The following is a 19,032-nucleotide window of genomic DNA, read 5'->3' on the forward strand; positions in this document are numbered from 1 at the left end:
TTTGTTCGAATATTGTAAGTCAAAATTAATGGTGTCATATCATATCTGATGTCAGAGTTTGACATTGAATGTGCAGGTGTGAATACCAGTAAGTTGTGAAAATAACTCAAGAACTTGTGGTTTTTAACAAAAAGAGCAGTTCACTGATATTCATGGCATCGTCTCATTTGGGAGTGATGATTCAAGTCTGACCAACAAACCGTTTCATGCAGTCATCCAATTGAATAAAAAAATTCTTTAATTTAATTAAAGAAAATAACTCTGGCAAGCTAAGATTTATGCAATCTATTGATAAGATTATGTCCATTGCTCGCAATATGGTCTCATCCACATTGAGGAAACTGGACGCCAACTAGCGGAACATTTCAGGGAACAACTCTGGGAATCTAAATCTAAACCACCGACCGCCCTGTGGCGGAACACTTTAACTCCCCCTCCCATTCCACCAAGGACATGCAAGTCCTGGGCCTCCTCCACTGCCAAACTCTTGCTACCCGACACTTGTAGGAAAACAACTCAACTTCTGCTTTAAGACCCTCCAACCACATGGTATCAATGTGGATTTCATCAGTTTCCTTATTTCCTCTCCCCCACCTTGTCCCAGATCCAACCTTCCAATTCGACACCAACCTCTTGACCTGTCATACCTGTCCACCTTGCTTCTCACCTATTCACTCCACCCTCATCTCTGACCTATCACCATCAATCCCTACCTCCGTCTACCTATTGCACTCCCAGCTGCCTTCCCTCCAGCCCCACTTCCTTCCCATTTATCTCTCAGCCCCCTTGGGCCACCCTTTATTCCTGATGAAGAGCTTATGCTCTAAACCAAGACTGTGATGAAGCAACATCCTCAACAAATAGGAAATAGCTCCCAAGTCAGATTTCATCCCCTCTTCTGTTTCCCAGTTCTTTCAGAAAGAAGGAATGTCTTTTTCTTCGACTAGAAAGTGGTCTTCCCCTTTGCGCTGTCTGAAGTGTTATCCCTCCCCACTCCTTCAGACACCTTTTAAGAATCCTTTCAACCTGTTTTTCTAACAATTGTGGAGGTGACCAAAAGCAAACATTTCACTCCTCCTCAATGTCCCATTTCTCCTCCTTTGAGCCATTTTGTCCTGTTGTCTATGTTACAAGCAGCCGAGTGCACTTGGTTTCTGAATTGAAATTTGGCCATTGAAGTGAACAGGATTAATAGTTATCGACGGCTAGCTGTGTTTGCACTAACTGTAATTATCCACCAACACGATGTCTTTTGTTCCACCAAAACTGGAAACAATGATCTGTGTTTATATTGCAGTCGGATGTAGAAAATCATCCCAGCGATCTTCACGTTATTATAGTTTACTGAGGCCATAACATCATTACGTGGCAGTTTGATGTGACTAAAACCTGGATGGAAATCTCTAGATTATGTTGTAAAAACATCGGTATAATGTTATCCACACCTCGTGGTCACCAACTGAACGAAGCGGCTGTGTGTTTAAATCCCGTGATGAACAGTTTGTGTTCGATTTCTCACATTGCGGGGAGCTGAGCATTGACCCAAACAATGGGCACACCATCTCCCTGACACAGTGTGTACAAATCAAACTGACAGCAAAGATTCACGTGTGATCGAAAGTTTCCGCAAAGAACTTTTGATACATCCGATATACGGAGTGAACGTACTCCTTTCTTCATTTGAAATGTTAGATGATTGTAGTGAGCCTGACGTGTTTTGAACACGCAACCTTCTGATCTGGAGTCAGACGCGCTACCGTTGCGCCACAAGCTCACAGATGACCCCTGCGCTCTATTCATGCTTAAGGGAAGTGATCGCACTACAATGATTTGACGTTCATGTCTGTTCTGTTTCTCCCCCTTCTCCTTCTGTCTCTATAAACAATTTCCAACTCTCTCTCAATAAAAAGCTGAAAGAACTGCGGATGCTGTATATCAGGAACAAAAAACAGGAGTTGCCGGTGACCCTTCCACAGAACAGATGGTGATTGGGAAAATGTCGGTTTATATGCAGGAGATATTGTGGGAGGAAGGGAAGATCAGGACAGAGCCCAAAGCGAAGGAAGAACTGTTGGACAGAAAAAAGGAGTTGATAACGATCTGCGTGGGGGGGGGGGGCGGGGGGGAGGGGGGTGAATAACTGTTAATGGACACTGTTCGTGGTTAAGTAGTGTGGAATGACAGACTGTGTGATAACAAGGCTTGGCGTGTGCGGCAGGGACGAGGATACCATGGAGTTCAGGCCCTAGAATTATTGAATTCGATATTGGGACCGGAGGGATGCAATGTCCCCAAGTGTAATATTCGGTGCTCTTCGTTCTGCTGGTGCTGAGCTTCGCTGGAACACAACAGCAAACCTGAGACAGAGATGTTGGACAGGGAACAGGGTGGGGTGTGGAATTGGCAGGCAACTGGAAGCTCAGGGTCTTTTTTGCAGGCAGAACGTAGATGTTCTGTGCAGCAGTCACCCAGTTTACGGTTCGTTTTCCCCAATGTAGATGAGCCCATATTGTGAGCAGCAAATGCAGTAGACTGGGTTGTGGGTAGTGCAGGTAAAGTGCTGCTTCACCTGGAAGGTAAGTTTGGCCCCTTGGATAGCGAGGAGGGAGCAGGTAAATCGGCTGGCGTCACACATTCGGCACTTGCAGGGGAAAGTGCAACTCAACCTGCAAGTGTACTTTGAGAAAATCCTGGACTTGAACTCCCAAGTCTCCTTGCATTTCGGATTTCTGCATTTTCTCCCCATAATCTTCTGTTCAAACATTGACTATCTATGTCAGGGCAGCACCAGTGATTTCCTGACATATGGATTGTATTTGGGGATATCAAGGAACGTCAGGAACTGTGAGTACCTCAGGAGCAATCGTTATTCCTGGGGGAGGCAGAGAGGAATGTGGTGTGGTCCTGTAAACTCCAGAACTTTGAAAACTTCATGAGTCAGCAATAACTCTTTCTGGACCAAGAAACGAAAGGGCCAATGAGAAACTGCTACAAGGGTGTTAACAAATAACATACATTAACTATCGCTGGGAAGGAGGAGGCAAAACAATGAGCTGTTCGTTTGGGCAGATGAGATAATGGTGTTTAATAACTGTGTGACAGAAGGACAATTAATTCTACCTGTAGAAGGAACGCCTTGGAATAAAGGGGTTAATTGCAGGACAGGCTGTTTCAAACAGGTGGAAAACCCTCAAAGATAAGAAGGCAAGCTACAGACCTGAGGTCTCCAGAGGTGTGGGGAGGTGGTCTCAAAATCTAAAGCCCAGCACACCCACGCAACACTATTCTGGTTCTCGGCTCTCAGCAGCTGGATTCTGCATCAGTTTAAAGTAGGTCCTATATCTCTGACAACATCGGTACACAAGGTAGTGAAGAAAGGTTTCACCACACTGGCCTTCATCAGTTCGGGAATTGAGTATAGATGTTGGCAAGTTATGTTGTAGTTATACAGGATGTTGATCAGGCCGCACCTGGAATATTGCGATCAGTTTTGGTCCCCTTGGTGTTCTGACTTCTGACTTCTTCAACTCTGGGTTTGTGTTGAACTTGATGGGATACTTTGTCCAACTCAGCATGTTTAAACAGTATCTCTCAGAGGGATTCATCTGAAACTTTTCAGTAGGTGAGCTCAACAAGATTGAACTATTCAAAGTTACTTGGACTCTATTTTAAACTTACATCAGGACCAGTAGTCAGAGACACATACAGCATGGAAACAGACCCTTCGGTCCAACTTGTCCATGCTGACCTGATATCCTAAATTAATCTACTCCCATTTGACAACGCCTGACCCACATACTCTGGCAGCTCATTTCATATAAGTACCACCCTCTGCATGAAGAAGTCGTCCCTTTTTATATATTTCGCCTCTCACCCTAAACCTATGCCCTCTACTTCTGGACTCCCCCAGCACAGGGAAAAGACCTTGTCTGTTCCCCTGTCCATGCCCCTCATGATTTTGTAACCGCTATTAGGTCACTTCTCTGCCTCCGATGCTCCAGTGAAAACAACCCCAAGTTATTCAGCCGCTCCCTGCAGCTCAAACCCTCCAAACCCCAGCAACATTCATGTAAATCTTTTCTCATAGATAAGTCACTCTTTCAGTCCTGAAGAAGGGTTAATGCCCAAAACGCTGACTACTCCACATCCTGGTGCTGCCTGGCTTGCTGTATTCTAACAACCCCCGGCTTGCCAACCTCGGGTTGCAATATGTAGTGGCTCAGTGGTTACACCTGCAGCCTCACAGTGCCAGGGACCCAGGTTTGATCCCAGCCTTGGGTGGCAGTCTGTGAGGAGTGTGCACATTCTCCCAATGTCTGCGTGGGTTTTCTCTGGGTGATCCTGTTTTCTTCCTTAAACCAAAGATGTGCAGGTCTTGTGGATTGGCCATGCTTAATTGCCCATAGAGTTAGGTACATTAGTCAGAGGGAAATGGGTCTGGATGGGTTACACTTCGGAGGGTCGGTGTGGACTTGTTGGGACAAATGGCCTGTTTCCAAAATGTAGCTAATCTCATCCAATACTTTTGTTACTAACGAATGGCAGAGTAGGCCAAACCTCTTCTCCGATGTTCTTGCGGTCTTAGGTTTCTCTGGATCATTTCATTGGCAATGTGCAGTTCCGGGCTCAATGAGCAACAGTGTCCACTGAAGGCAAAGCTCATAGAATCATAGAACCCCCACAATGTGGAAAAACAGGTCCTTCAGCCGAACACATCTGCACTGATCTTCCGAAGACTAACCAACTCAGATCCATTTTCCTACCCTCCATAAATTGCACACAGACCCCCAAGGGTGGAATTATTCCTGAGTTCCTGGTGCCATGAGGCAGCAGTGCTAACCCTGAGCTACCATGGGGTTGGGTTTGTGGGGTGTAGGGGAGGCAATTGCATTCCAGCAGAAAACAATAACAGCCCACCTACTCTCCCACTGCACCCACTGTCAGAACTGGCAGCAGATTCATTGCTGGGGGGTGACCGAAGGCAGCGTCACTGGTGGGATCTGATTGCTGGGAGCGCTGGTGCCCCCACTAGTACTTCCGCAAGTTGCAGGAAAACATGAACCTCTTCCCACATTCGGGCCAGCTGAAGGGTCTCTCCCCAGGGTGGACACACTGGTGCTTCAGCAGGGCGGAGCAATTGCTGAAGGCCTTCCCGCACTCAGGGCAGCAGAATGGCCTCCCCTCCTCCGCCACTGTTCCCCCCCACCCCCAAACCCCCGTGTGGTCCAGCTGGTGATTCAGCAGTGTGGAGGAGCAGGTAAAGACCTTCCCACATTCGGGGCAGGAGAACGGCTTCTCCCCGGTGTGGATAGACTGGTGCCTCAGCAGGGCCGAGGAATTGCTGAAGGCCTTCCTGCACATAGGGCAACTGAACGACCTCTCTACCATTTGGGCACAACAATGGGCCAGTACGTCGGAGGAAAGAGCAATGCCCCTCCTGCAGTTGGGGCAGAAGAACGGCCTCTCAGTGTGGACCCACTGGTGTCTCAGCAGGTGGGAAGAACTGCTGAAGGCCATCTCGCACTTGGGGCCGGAGAACAGCCTTTCCCGGTGTGGACCAACTGGTCCGTCAGCAGGGCAGAGGAATCACTGAAGGCCTTCCCACACTCAGGGCAGCAGATGGGCCTCTTCCCCTCTGTGGACCCATTGGTGCTTCAGAACCCTTTCAAATTTCACAATATCCTTCTGATTGGAGGGACACCAGAATTGCACATAATATTCTAAAAGTGGTCTCACAAATGTCCTGTACAGCCACAACATAACTTCGCAAATCCAATTCGGGCAGCATCCAAGCAGCTTCGAAATCGACGTTTCGGGCAAAAGCCCTTCGTCAGGAATAAAGGCAGTGAGCCTGAAGCATGGAGAGATAAGCTTATCTCTCCATGCTTCAGGCTCACTGCCTTTATTCCTGACGAAGGGCTTTTGCCCGAAACGTCGATTTCGAAGCTACTTGGATGCTGCCTGAACTGCTGTGCTCTTCCAGCACCACTAATCCAGAATCTGGTTTCCAGCATCTGCAGTCATTGTTTTTACCTTCCCAACTCTAATACTCAGTCAGAGGATTGGGAACGCTTTCAAAACCCACAAAAAACAAACAGGAAAGAATGGAGGGACAAACCGAATTTTTGAGAGTGAGCTTGGAAGCATCACTGGGAAATCGGCGGAATGGGTTTATTGGGGACGCGTTCTCCTTAAATACACTATATACGTTTTTCTCTTGTGGTCTTCGTAGTTTCTCTGTGCTGCAGTGTGTCGTGGCTCGTTGAAATAATGTCCTGATGCAGCTTCGTTTGTGGGTGTTGGGATGATTGCTTCTGTGGTTAAGTATTTGGTTTGTGTGTGTTGTTTTTCTGAAGATGCTAGTTTGAAGTTCCCCATTGACTGTTCGCTCTACTGTGACATCTAAGAATGCAGTTTATTGTTGTTCTCCTCTTTTTCAAACTAGGAGCCCCCCCTCAGGCCATAGTCTCACTACTTGGAACACCAATATACAGACTAGTCAAAGGCCTCCACTGAGGACTAAAACACCAAGTCGAAGATTCATGCCACTCCATTTACTCCATCCAAGAATTCCTGAACACCAAAGACACGAAGATAGAAGAGGATGGAATAATGTTGTCCTTTGACATAACAGCCCTGTTCACATCCATTAACATCCACGTGACCAAAGAAAACTGAAGATACTACTCGAACAACTAAAGACAAAAACACAGAACCAACTTCAGCAGCAAAGTTAGCACTGTCCAGCTCGTGGAACTGTGCCTTACCACCCACTTTATATTCAGTAACAAGCCCTACAAACAAATCAACGAAATACCCATGAAACACTTCTGCCATCAAAAAATGAAACAAATTAGAGGAAACCTACAACACCATCAACAATCTCCTTACTGGCATAAAATTCACAAAAGAGGAGAACAACAACAAAGTGCCATTTCTAGATGTCACAGTCGAGAACAGTCAATGGTAAAATCAAAACAGCCTCTACAGGAAAACACCACACGCGAACCAAGTACTTAGCTACAGAAGTAATCATCCCTACACATACAAACAAATCTGAACGAGGACACTATTTCAACGAAACACTACACACTGCAGCACCCAGTGACGAAGAAGACGAATAAGTAACTGTACAGCGCATTTAAGAAGAATGGATCGCCAAGCATTCACAGTAAAAATTGCTTGCCTGACTAGGAATCGAACCCGGGCCACAGCAGTGAACGCGCCGAATCCTAGCCACTAGACCACCAGGGAGACATTGGAAAAGTTTGACAGCTCTCCTGAAAATTGCTTCCCTGCCCGGAAATCGAACCCGGGTCACGGTCGTAAGAAGGCTTCCACCAAAGTTGTTTCTTGTATCCATTGCTCCCGATGCGGTCTCCTCTACATTGGGGAGACTGGAGCCCAGTCGCAGAGTCAAGTCACAGAGTTTGAGGGAACATCTCCAGGGCACCTGCAACAATCAACCCCATCGCCCTGTGGCCCAACATTTCAACCTCCCCTTCCCACTCTGCCAGGGACATGCATGTCCTGGGCCTCCTCCATCGCTGCTCCCTCCCCACCCGATGCCTGGAGGAAGAACGTCCCAACTTCTGCCTCGGATACATTCAACCCCAGGACATCAATGTGGTCTGTACCAGTTTCCTCATTTCCCCTCCCCCCACCTTACCTCAGTTCCAACCTTCCAGCTGAGCACTGTCCTCATGACCTGTCCTCCCTGCCAATCTCCTTTCCCACCTATCCGCTCCACCCTCCTCTCTGACCTGTCACCTCCATCCCCACCCCCATTCACCTGTTGTACTCTTTGCTACCTTAGGCCCAGCACCCCCCAATTTATCTCTCCACCCTGGAGGGGTCCTGCCTCTATTCCTGATGAAGGGCTTTTGCGCGAAACGTCGATTTTCCTGATCCTCGGAAGCTGTCTGACCTGCTGTGATTTTCCAGCACCACTCTGATCTAAACTCTGGTTTCCAGCATCTACAGTCCTCACTTTTGCCTACCCAATAAACCCAGTGTGCCGATTTCACATCAACAAACTGACACAAGCAGACACAACGTCTACAGAAACCCGAGCACATTACTTTACATTAAAAACATCTGGGAAATGATGTCCAGGCAACCTAAACCTCTCAGCATCATGGTAGCCCACAAACCTCCCAACACACTTAAACAGCGGATAATGAACCCGAAATACCCTATACAAACAACCATCAAACGAATGTTATTTACAAAATACCATACAAGGAAATATATACATGAACTCTGCCGCACAGTTCTCCAGCCGTTGGCAAATCCTTCGATGATGAGTTGTTCACAGGCACATAACTGTAAATTCAATTTCAAAGTCACTGCTGAATGCGAATGGACACCCTGAAGTATTCAGCTATTTCTTACAGACTGGAGGTCGTTCCCAGACAGAGTTAATAATTATTTAACTGGACAAGAAAAAACTAAAGAGAACAGCTGCTGGTATCAACGAGCAGCAGCGCCCACTGGAAGCAAAGTTGCAGGGGTGGGGGAGCACGACGGCAGAAAACAAAAAAATCCAACCGACTCTCCCACTATAAGCACTGTCAGAATGTGCAAGGGTTCAGTCCTCTCAGTGGCCCACAGCAGCTTCACCAGCAGCATCAGATTGTTGGGAGCACTGGTGTGCCCGCTGGCGCTTCTGCAAGGTGCAGAATGATGAGAACCTCCACTTCCACTCGGGGCAGGTGAACGGCCTTTCCCCGGTATGGCCCCACCTGTGCCTCAGCAGGTGGGAGGAATTGGTGAAGGCCTTCCCACACTCTGGGCAGGGGAAGGGCTTCTCCCCCGTATGGACCCGAAGGTGGGATGCCTGGGTAAAGCCCTTCCTGCACTTGAGGCAGGAGAATGGGCTCTCCCCGGTGTGGACCCGCTGTTGCCTCAGCTGGGCAGAGGTATCATTGAAGGCCTTCCCGTACTTGGAGCAGCTGAAGGGCTTCTTCAATATGTGGACCCGGCGGTGGGTCAGTAGGACGGACGAATAGCTGAAGGCCTTCCTGCAGTTGGGGCAGGAGAATGGCCTCTCGCCTGTGTGGACCCCCTGGTGCCTCTGCAGTACAGAGGAATTGCTGAAGGTCTTCCCGCACTCAGAGCAGGAGAACAGTCTCACCCCGGTGTGACTGCGCCCATGAGTCTCCAGGTTAGATGGGAAATGGAAACCTTTCCCACAGTCACCACATTTTCATGGTTTCGCCACGGGACGGGATTCCTTGGGTTTCTCCATGACCGAAGCTTCAGCTGCACACAAACGCGTGTACAGTACCTCCCCGCCGTGAATTCCTCCTCCCAGTCTGTATAACTTTTACTGGCTCCACAATCAGAGTGCTGCAACAGTCGGGTCTCTCTTCCAGTCTCACTGATGCTGAAAACGTACTGAAAGAGGAACCAAAAAGCTTGGTTCCTTCTCACAGAATCATAGTCGAAAATTGTTATTGTCCCGATGGATTCAGTGACTGCCAGACATTAACGTGAAATTGAGGACTGCAAATGCTGGAGAGTCAGAGTCAAAGCACAGCAGATCAGGCAGCATCTGAGGAGCAGCAGAGTCAATGTTTCAGGCAAAGCTCTTCATCTATTGATATTGAAACGTCCGTCTTCAGATCTTCAAATAATCTGTAAAAAGAGATTACAAAAGTCATTACTGTCAGTCCAGGTTAGAAATTCCAAACAAGCAATTCTACTTTCCGCAGAACATTCTTTTCTTTTCCCACAAAATTGAAAGCACCATCCCACCCCCTCTCACCCCTCTATTCTCACTCCGCTCAAACTATTTATCACGATACAGGATCTTACAGAGACCGAAAAATGAAAACATCAAGACAGACACCTCTGAATTTTGGATGCCTCCACCGGAAAGTTAGTATCTTTCACGATATGAAGGAGTGAGTAAGTCTGATTTTGGGAAGCAAAAAAAAGTGTCAATTCAGGATGAACCTACAATGCAGCTGCTTGAGAAACAACCAGACACGAAATGGTTAACATCTGGGGAGGTGGAAGTGGGGCGATGGAGGAAATGAGATATCAAGGCATTGTCATCGACACCAGACAGAAACTGAACACACTGGCAGGGCAAACATTACGGGTAAGCCAGAGTCACAGAGATACACAGCACAGAAACAGGTCCTTCTGTCCAACTCATCCGTGCCGACCAGATAGCCTAAATTAATCTCGTCTCATTTACCAGCACTTGGCCCATATCCCTCTGAACTCTTCCTATTCATATACCCATCCAGATGCCTTTTAAATATTGTAATTGGACCTACATCCACCACTTCCTCTGGCAGATCATTCCTTACACTTGCCAAACTCACCCCAAACATATTACCCTCCTGTTCTGGACTTCTCCCATCTCAGGGAAATGATCTTATCGATTTATCCTATCCATTCCTCTCATGATTCTATAAACGTCTGTAAGATCACCCCTCACCCTCTGGTATACCGGGGAAAACAGCTGAAGCAATGCGTTTACTTTTAACTTCACACTCACGGAACCTTACTCCCGTGTAAAACATTGTTTCCCTCCCCCACACTGTTCATGTGAAAAACCAAGAGTGCTGAGACTCTGGAGTTGGGGGAATGCCACGTAGAATTCCTGCAATGTGGAAACACGCCATTCAGCCTAACAAGTCCACACCGACCATCCAAAGCGTAACCTATGTAGACACTTTCCCCTATCCCATTCCACCAAACGTACTGCACACTATGGACCCCTTTAGTATGGCCACTTCTCCCGAAACTGCACATCATTAGATTTTGGGAGGAAACCAGAGCACCCGGAGGAAACCCAGCAGACACGGCAGGGAGAATGTGCAAACTCCACACAGACAGTCGCCCCAAGGCTGGAATCGAAAACGGATCCCTGGCGCTGTAAGGCAGCAGTGCGAACCACTGATCCATCGGGCTGCCCATGTGTGCGGAAAGAGGTGGGGGCTGGGAACTTTGTTAATTGTACCACACAGTGAATTGTTGAGTAAGGTTAAATCTCACGGGATCCAGGGAGAGCTAACCAACTGGGCACAAAATTTAGAAGCGCGTTGTTGGAGATGCTGGAATCCTTCCTGAAAACAACAGGAAGTGGACAGTGGGTCAGGCAGCGCTGTGCTACTCTATGTCTGGACAATGTGGACGTGGAGATGATGTTTCCACTAGGAGAAGGGTTGAGGATGGCAAGTCATTGAGGGCATTTAAGACAGAGATAGGTTCTTGATTAATAAGGGGTCAAGGGTTATGAGGAGAGGGCAGCAGAATGGGATGGAGAAACATATCATCCATGATCGACTGGTGGAGCAGACTCGATGGGCCAAATGGCCTCATCCTGCTCCTGTGTATTATGGTCTTAAAGCTGGGCAGATGACTTAAGGGGTTCTCACAAAGTATTTCAGAATCCCGAAGAGGAGTTGTTGGAATCGAAACTTTAACTCTGCTTTCTCTCCACAGATGCTTCCAGTCCTGCTGAGTTTTTCCTGTGTTCTCAGTTTTTGTTTCAGATTTCCAGCATCCACAGTTCGATGTCTTATTTATCAAATTCATTTCTTTCCCTTCCCAAGTGTCTGGAACTTCATCTCCCTGATCTAGAAACTGTTCACTTACCCTAGAAATGACCACTTCCTCCTTATCAAAGTAGACCCCTTTGTTGCAAAATGATTGTAAAATTCTGTGACCAAATTTATTGCATTCGTAATTAGTTACACCAGGGACTCTCCATATCTCAGGCCAGAACACAGCTAGATTGTTTCAGACAGTACATTGATGTGATTTGATGCAATTCCCTATTCCCGACTTTACCAGCGTGTTGCTGGGAATGGAGGGTTTGAATTAAGAAGAAGCTGGGACATTTTTCCAATGGAGCCGAGGAAGTTGACAGATAACTTTAGAGATTTTTTAAATCAGGTGTCATTTCCAGGAGGCTCAGAATATTTTATTGCTCCGGAAGGTGTAAAAGGGGGTCAAAGCTTCAGCAGAAATCGAGCAGAGCTGAGAACATACAACATTTAATTCTGTGGGAACAGGGAGATCAGAGGACAGAGAAATCAGTACCTGAAATCCGAGCTGACACCAGACTACCATGCTATCAGTGCTTTGATTAGCAGTGCCCACCCTCTACCGTTACTGAGCTCCTCACTCGAATTGAATGCCACGTATCCCTTCGATATTCCGGATCCAATCCTTGTCATTCTGAAGCCACATTAATGGAATTCTGTGCTCAAGGAAGCAGTAGAGGCAGCTTCATTAAGACACTGTTGGATGGGTTGTCTGCGTGGTAAGCGAATTCAGGGTAGTTGGGATAATGCAATTCGGAGGAGCTGAGTCGATTGATCGATCCGCCATGATTTTAATGAACGGCGGAGCAGAGTCAATGGTCCAAATGGCCTACTCCCTCTATTACTTTGAAACTATAACCCTGCGTTTCCCATGGCTAACCCACCTAACCTGCACATCCCTGGACACTGGGCAATTTAGCATAGCCAATCCAAATCAAGGCCAGTGAGCAATGTCGTGATTTGGAAACCAAATACCAGAGAATGATAGAAAGGGACAAGGACAATAAATGTACTAGCAATCAAAACTGGATTCTAACCATCACAAAAAATAAAACTAAAATCTCAGTATGTGAATGTGTGCTGCATTGTAACAAAAGCGAATTAATTGACAGCACACATTGATGAGAATAATTATGATCTGAGACTTCCGGATCCAATCCTTGTCATTCTGAAGCCACATTAATGGAATTCTGTGCTCAAGGAAGCAGTAGAGGCAGCTTCATTAAGACACTGTTGGATGGGTTGTCTGCGTGGTAAGCGAATTCAGGGTAGTTGGGATAATGCAATTCGGAGGAGCTGAGTCTCAGATCAAAATTATTCTCATCAATGTGTGCTGTCAATTAATTAACGCGAAACCCATTCCCTCTGGTTCTGGACTCCCCCTCTCCACGGTAAAGACTTTGTCTATTTATCCTATCCATGCCCCTCATGATTTTATACACGTACAGTTACGACGTTTAAAAGACATTTGGATAAGTACATGAATACGAAAGGTTCGAAGGTTTATGGGCCAAACACTGGTTGGTGGGACGAGTTTAGTTTGAGAACATACTCAGCATGGACTAGTTGGATGAAGGGTCTGTTCAGTGCTGTCAGACTCTGTGACTGACCTGTACTGGTCTTAAAACCATTTTCTTACCTCCCCCCATAACCATCCACTTCTTTGTTGTTCAAAACTCAGATGAACTTCGCCTTGAATATGTGCAATGACCCCACTTCTGAACTCAATTCCTCTTCGTAATATATCACTTGCCTTGCCCATTGCCTGCTGCATCTGCCCGACAACTGGCATTGACTTGTTTGGAGGGACTCTGAGACCCCTTAGTACATTCATACATCATTCCTGATGAAGGGCTTGTGCCCGAAACGTCCCCTGTCCTGCTCCTCAGATGCTGCCTGACCTGTTGTGCTTTTCCAGTGCCACATTTTTCGACTTTCACCTCTAGTCCTCACTTTCTCCACATTCCAATGTATCACCATTTAAACAATGCACTGCTTTTTTTTAAACAGCAAAGGCTATAATTTCACATTGCGGCACTGCACTTGCCATGTGTTTGTCAATTGAGACACAGGCCTGGACCAACTTCAGGAAGAGGCAAAAGACTGAGTTCTGAACAAAAACCGTAGCACACTCAAAACGTCGGCTCTGTTTACCTTTCCACAGATGCTGCTCGACCCGTTGGCTTTCTGCAGTATTCGCTGTGTTTGTTCGACACAAATGCTGCTTTCCATTAAAGAACTTCAATCCCTGTCCTCTGGTAACTGACCCTAGTCAGTGGCAATAGGTTCTTCTGATCATTAATCTGCCCATTCACACCACGTCTTCTCCCATCATTGCCAACAGCCCCTGGAAATCTCCAGTTAACCTTCTTTGCTCCAAAGAGAACATTCCCAAACTTGGGAATGTCTCCACAAAATGGAAATTGCTCATCCCTGGACATGATGCAAATGTTACAAGGGGGAAGAGGTTTTGGCAAAATATTGCAAAAGTTAGCAGGTGGAAAAATGTTCAGGAAGTAAAACACAAATCCCAGTCTCCAGCTTTGTGAATCTTTAGAAACTCTTTGGGAAGTGGAATTAGAGGAGAATGAAGGATGAACTGACGGACTGAGCAGAGATAGTCCAGACACCGTCCCCTTGTTTAAGAGGCCGGGGGATTGACTCTGATATTCTCGGGACATGAACTGACCCGAGACATTGAAAGAATTCTCTGCACATCAGGAATTCAAACCCATTCTCGGCTCGGGGCCAATGAGAAAATTCGGGAAGAGGCAAAACACTGAAAGGCTCGGAGGGCGATGGCCCCGGTGTAGGACAGCTCGTTCCTCGTGACATGGATGTGCCTGCAGATGGTGGGATCAGACTGTCCCCATGTCTCCACAATGAATGTCCAAGGCTTTATTATGGAAATGTAAAACTGATAGAAGACAATGGTAATTTTGGGCGGGGCGGGTTGTATTATGAATTGATTAGTAGATTCCTCAAAGACACTGTGCAGGTGCTTTTCGGGTCTGTCTCTGTGGCGCAATTGGTCAGCGCGTTCGGCTGTTAACCGAAAGGTTGGTACCTCGAGGCCACCCAAGGACGGAGTGTTGCTTGTTCTCGCTCCTACCGCTTTCTTGGCTGCGAAAGTGTACGTATTTAATGGTTTTAGGAAAATAATACCCAAACGGAATTCTTCTCCACTGAGGTAGCACAAAGGGGTTTCTGAATTGTTTGAATTTCTAACGTGAAGGACTGCGGATGCTGAGAATCCGAGACAGAAAGCGAAACTGCTGGAGAAACTCAGCAGGTTTGGCTGGACCTGGATGAGGAAAAAAACGAGTTCTGAAATGTTGTCTCTGATTCTCTTTCCACAGATGCTGCCTGACCTGCTGAGTTGCTCCTGTAATTTCTGTTTTTGTTTTTAACTGAGCGTCCATTTCATCTTTCGGGATGGAACACGTAGACTCGCCATTTGCAAATATTTAACCCTTTCGAAACCTGTGAAGTGATTGCATTCAAACAAACTCTGCAATGATTCACATTTTCTCAGCTCCACAGGCAGAGAGACCTGGGAAATGAAGCTGTCAGTGTGGTTCTGTCTTGGTGGGCCGAGTGGTGAATGCGATGGAGATGAAATCCATTGCGGTTTCCCCACGCAGGTGTGAACCCTGCCGAGTACAAAATGAGAAATGTCGTCAGAAAGAAAGGGAGATTGCTCCACGGTTTTTTTAAAGAAGCAAATCAGTGGAGTGTTTGAAGTATTTCAATCACATTGGGACTGGTCGGGAATCTGTAGCCCACTACCTGTCCAGCGTGTAACAAGCAGATACCCACAGAGCTGCTTTTGAGGCGATGAGCCAAGAGTTTGGAAATGAGACTAGAACAGTGAGGGGCGTGAAGTCGTGATCGAAATGAAGCAGGCACCTGAGGACAAAGGTGCTTTATTTGCCAATGAAAGATACTGCTTCACAAAGTTGGGACTATGGAAGCGAAGCAGTGACGGTGATTATCTTTGGCTGTTCCTCTTGTGAATGTTCCCATTGCTGCGCATGTCCGTGTTAACGTCAGAACTCTGACCCATGGCGGCGTCAGATCCGCACAGTGACAGAGGCAATGGATGACGCATTTGACTCCACCTACCTGTTTGAAATGCAGCTCACAGCTTCTTCACACACCCCAATTAATCTTTCTCATTGTCCTGAAGCCGGCATACGGTTTGAATTCCTGATCTGCAGGAACGTGACTCTTTTCACTCTCTCGCGTCAGTAAGTGTCCCTGAGAACATCAGAGTCAAGTCACAGCGCTGTCAGAGGAGAGGAAGCTGAAATAGCCCCACACGCTGCTCATGGGCACATTTCACTTTCCCCAACTCACTGCCCCAACCACTGCGGCTCTTGGGAGTGGAAACGGAACAAACACCAAAACCCAGTCTCAGCTTTGTAAATCTTCAGGAAATCAGAAAACTGTTCATCCCTTCGTGTCTTCCATCCTGGGCTGACAGCGTTGATTTTAAATGGCTGTCCGTCAGTGCCGATTCGTTTTGGCTAAAAAAAATCTTCCTTATCTCATCCCAGCATTTCTTGCCACAGAGAACTGTGCGGCAGATTTCATGTATATAATTCCTTGTATGGTATTTTGTAAATAACATTTGTTTGCTGGTTGTTTGTATCGGGTATTTCAGGTTCATTACCCGCTGTTTAAGTGTGTTGGTAAGTTTGTGGGCGACCATGATACTGAGAGGGTTGAGTTGTCTGGACATCATTTCCCAGATGTCTTTAATGTAAAGTAATGTGCGAGGGTTTTGTAGACGTTGTGTCTGAAAGTGTCAGTTTGTTGATGTGAAATTGGCACACTGGGTTTATTGGGTCGGCAAAAGTGAGGACTGCAGTTGCTGGAACCCAGAGTTTAGATCAGAGTGGTAAGGGAAAAGCACAGCAGGTCAGACAGCTTCCGAGGAGCAGGAAAATCGACATTTCGGGCAAAAGTCCTTCATCAGGAATAGAGGCAGGACGCTTCCAGGGGTGGCGAGATAAATTGGGGGGTGCTGGGACGAAGGTAGCAAAGAGTACAATAGGTGAACGGGGGTGGGGATGGAGGTGACAGGTCAGAGAGGAGGGTGGAGCGGATAGGTGGGAAGGGAGATTGGCAGGGAGGACAGGTCCTGAGGACATCGCTGAGCTGGAAGGTTGGAACTGAGGTAAGGTGGGGTGGAGGGAAATGAGGAAACTGGTACAGTCCACATTGATGTCCTGGGGTTGAATGTATCCGAGGCAGAAGTTGGGGCGTTCTTCCTCCAGGCATTGGGTGGTGAGGGAGCGGCGATGGAGGCGGCCCAGGTCCTGCAAGTCCCTGGCAGATGGGAGGGGAGGTTGAAATGTTGGGCCACAGGGCGATGGGGTTGATTGTTGCGGGTGTCCTGGAGATGTTCCCTCAAACGCTGTGACTTGACACTGCGACGGGGCTCCAGTCTCCCCAATGTAGAGGAGACCGCATTGGCAGCAATGGATACAAGAAATGACTTTGGTGGAGAACTTCGAACGACCATGACCCCGGTTCGATTTCTGGGCAGGGAAGCAATTTTCAGTAGAGCTGTCAAGCCTCGCCTATGTTTCCCTGGTGGTCTAGTGGTTAGGATTCAGCGCTTTCACCGCTGCGACCCGGGTTTGATCCCCGGTCAGGGAAGCAAATTTCAGTCTTTTTTTTTGGCTACCTATTTTCCTTAAATGCGCTGTACAGTTACTTATTGGTCTTTGTTGGCACTGGGTGCTGCAGTGTGTAGTGGTTCGTTGAAATAGTGCTCTTGTTCAGATTTTTTTGTATGTGTAGGGATGATTACTTCTGTAGCTAAGTACTTGGTTCGCGTGTGTTGTTTTCCTGTAGAGGCTGTTTTGAATTTATCATTGACTGTTGGCTCTACTGTGACATCTAGAAATGGCACTTTGTTGTTGTTCTCCTCTTTTGTGAATTTTATGCCAGTAAGGAGATTGTTGATGGTGTTGTAGGTTTCCTCTAATTTGTTTCATTTTTTTGATGACACAAGTGTTTCATGGGCATTTCGTTGATTTGTTTGTAGGGCTTGTTACTGAATATAAAGTGTGTGGTAAGGCACAGTTCCACGAGGTTGACAGTGTTATCTTTGCTGCTGAAGTTGGTTCTGTGTTTTTGTCTTTAGTTGTTCGAGTAGTGTCTTCAGTTTTCTTTGGTCACGTTGATGTTAATGGATGTGGACAGGTCTGTTATGTCAAAGGACAACATTATTCCATCCTCTTCTATCTTCGTGTCTTTGGTGTTCAGGAATACTTGGATGGAGTAAATAGAGTAGCATGAATCTTCGACTTGGTGTTTTATTCCTCAGTGGAGGCCTTTGACAAGTCTGTATATTGGTGTTCAAAGTAGTGAGACTATGGCCTGAGGGGGGCTCCTAGTTTGAAAAAGAGGAGAACAACAATAAACTGCCATTCTTAGATGTCACAGTACAGCGAACAGTCAATGGGGAACTTCAAACTAGCATCTACAGAAAAACAACACACACAAACCAAATACTTAACCACAGAAGCAATCATCCCAACACCCACAAAATAAGCTGCATCAGGACATTATTTCAATGAGCCACTACACACTGCAGCACAGAGAAACTACGAAGAGCACAAGAGAAATAAGTATATAGTGCATTTAAGGAGAACAGGTCCCCAATAAACCCAGGCCGCCGATTTCTCATTGATGCTTCCAAGCTCACTCTCAAAAATTTGGTTTGAACCTCCATTCTTTCCTCTTTGTTTTTTGTGGGTTTTGAAAGATTTCCCAATCCTCTGACTGAGTATTGGAGTTGGGAAGTTATGTTGTGGCTGTACAGGACATTGGTTAGACCACTTTTAGAATATTGTGTGCAATTCTGGTCTCCCTCCTATCAGAAGGATATTGAGAAATTTGAAAGGGTTCTGAAGCACCAATGGGTCCACAGAGATGAAGAGGCCCTTCTGCTGCCCTGAGTGTGGGAAGGCCTTCAGTGATTCCTCTGCCCTGCTGACGCACCAGTTGGTCCACACCGGGGAAGGCTGTTCTCCGGCCCCAAGTGTGAGATGGTCTTCAGCAGTTCTTCCCACCTGCTGAGACACCAGTGGGTCCACACTGAGAGGCCGTTCTTCTGCCCCAACTGCAGGAGGGGTATTGCTCTTTCCTCCGACCTACTGGCCCACTGGTGTGTCCGCATGGGGGAGAGGTCGTTCAGTTGCCCTCTGTGCAGGAAGGCCTTCAGCAATTCTGATGCCCTGCTGAGGCACCAGTCCATCCACACGGGGGAGAAGCCGTTCTACTGCCCCGAATGTGGGAAGGTCTTTACCTGCTCCTCCACACTGCTGAATCACCAGCTGGACCACACGGGGGTGTTGGGGGCGGGAGGGGCAGTGGCGGAGGGGGAAGGCCATTCTGCTCCCCTAAGTGCAGGAAGGCCTACAGCAATTCCTCCGCCCTACTGAATCAC

At 47.1% G+C, this 19,032-nt stretch overlaps 2 non-coding genes across 2 annotated transcripts; one reads left to right on the plus strand and one right to left on the minus strand.

Annotated features, from left to right (window-relative positions):
* Positions 1 to 1,702: 1,702 nt before the first annotated feature.
* trnaw-cca (transfer RNA tryptophan (anticodon CCA)) lies at positions 1,703 to 1,774 on the minus strand. Its single transcript has one exon. It is a non-coding gene; the product is annotated as a tRNA-Trp (tRNA).
* A 15,388-nt stretch (positions 1,775 to 17,162) lies between these two features.
* trnae-uuc (transfer RNA glutamic acid (anticodon UUC)) lies at positions 17,163 to 17,234 on the plus strand. The gene has a single exon. It is a non-coding gene; the product is annotated as a tRNA-Glu (tRNA).
* Positions 17,235 to 19,032: the final 1,798 nt, after the last annotated feature.

The sequence above is a fragment of the Chiloscyllium punctatum genome, chromosome 36 (genome assembly GCF_047496795.1).
Source record: "Chiloscyllium punctatum isolate Juve2018m chromosome 36, sChiPun1.3, whole genome shotgun sequence".
Taxonomy (NCBI): domain Eukaryota; kingdom Metazoa; phylum Chordata; class Chondrichthyes; order Orectolobiformes; family Hemiscylliidae; genus Chiloscyllium; species Chiloscyllium punctatum.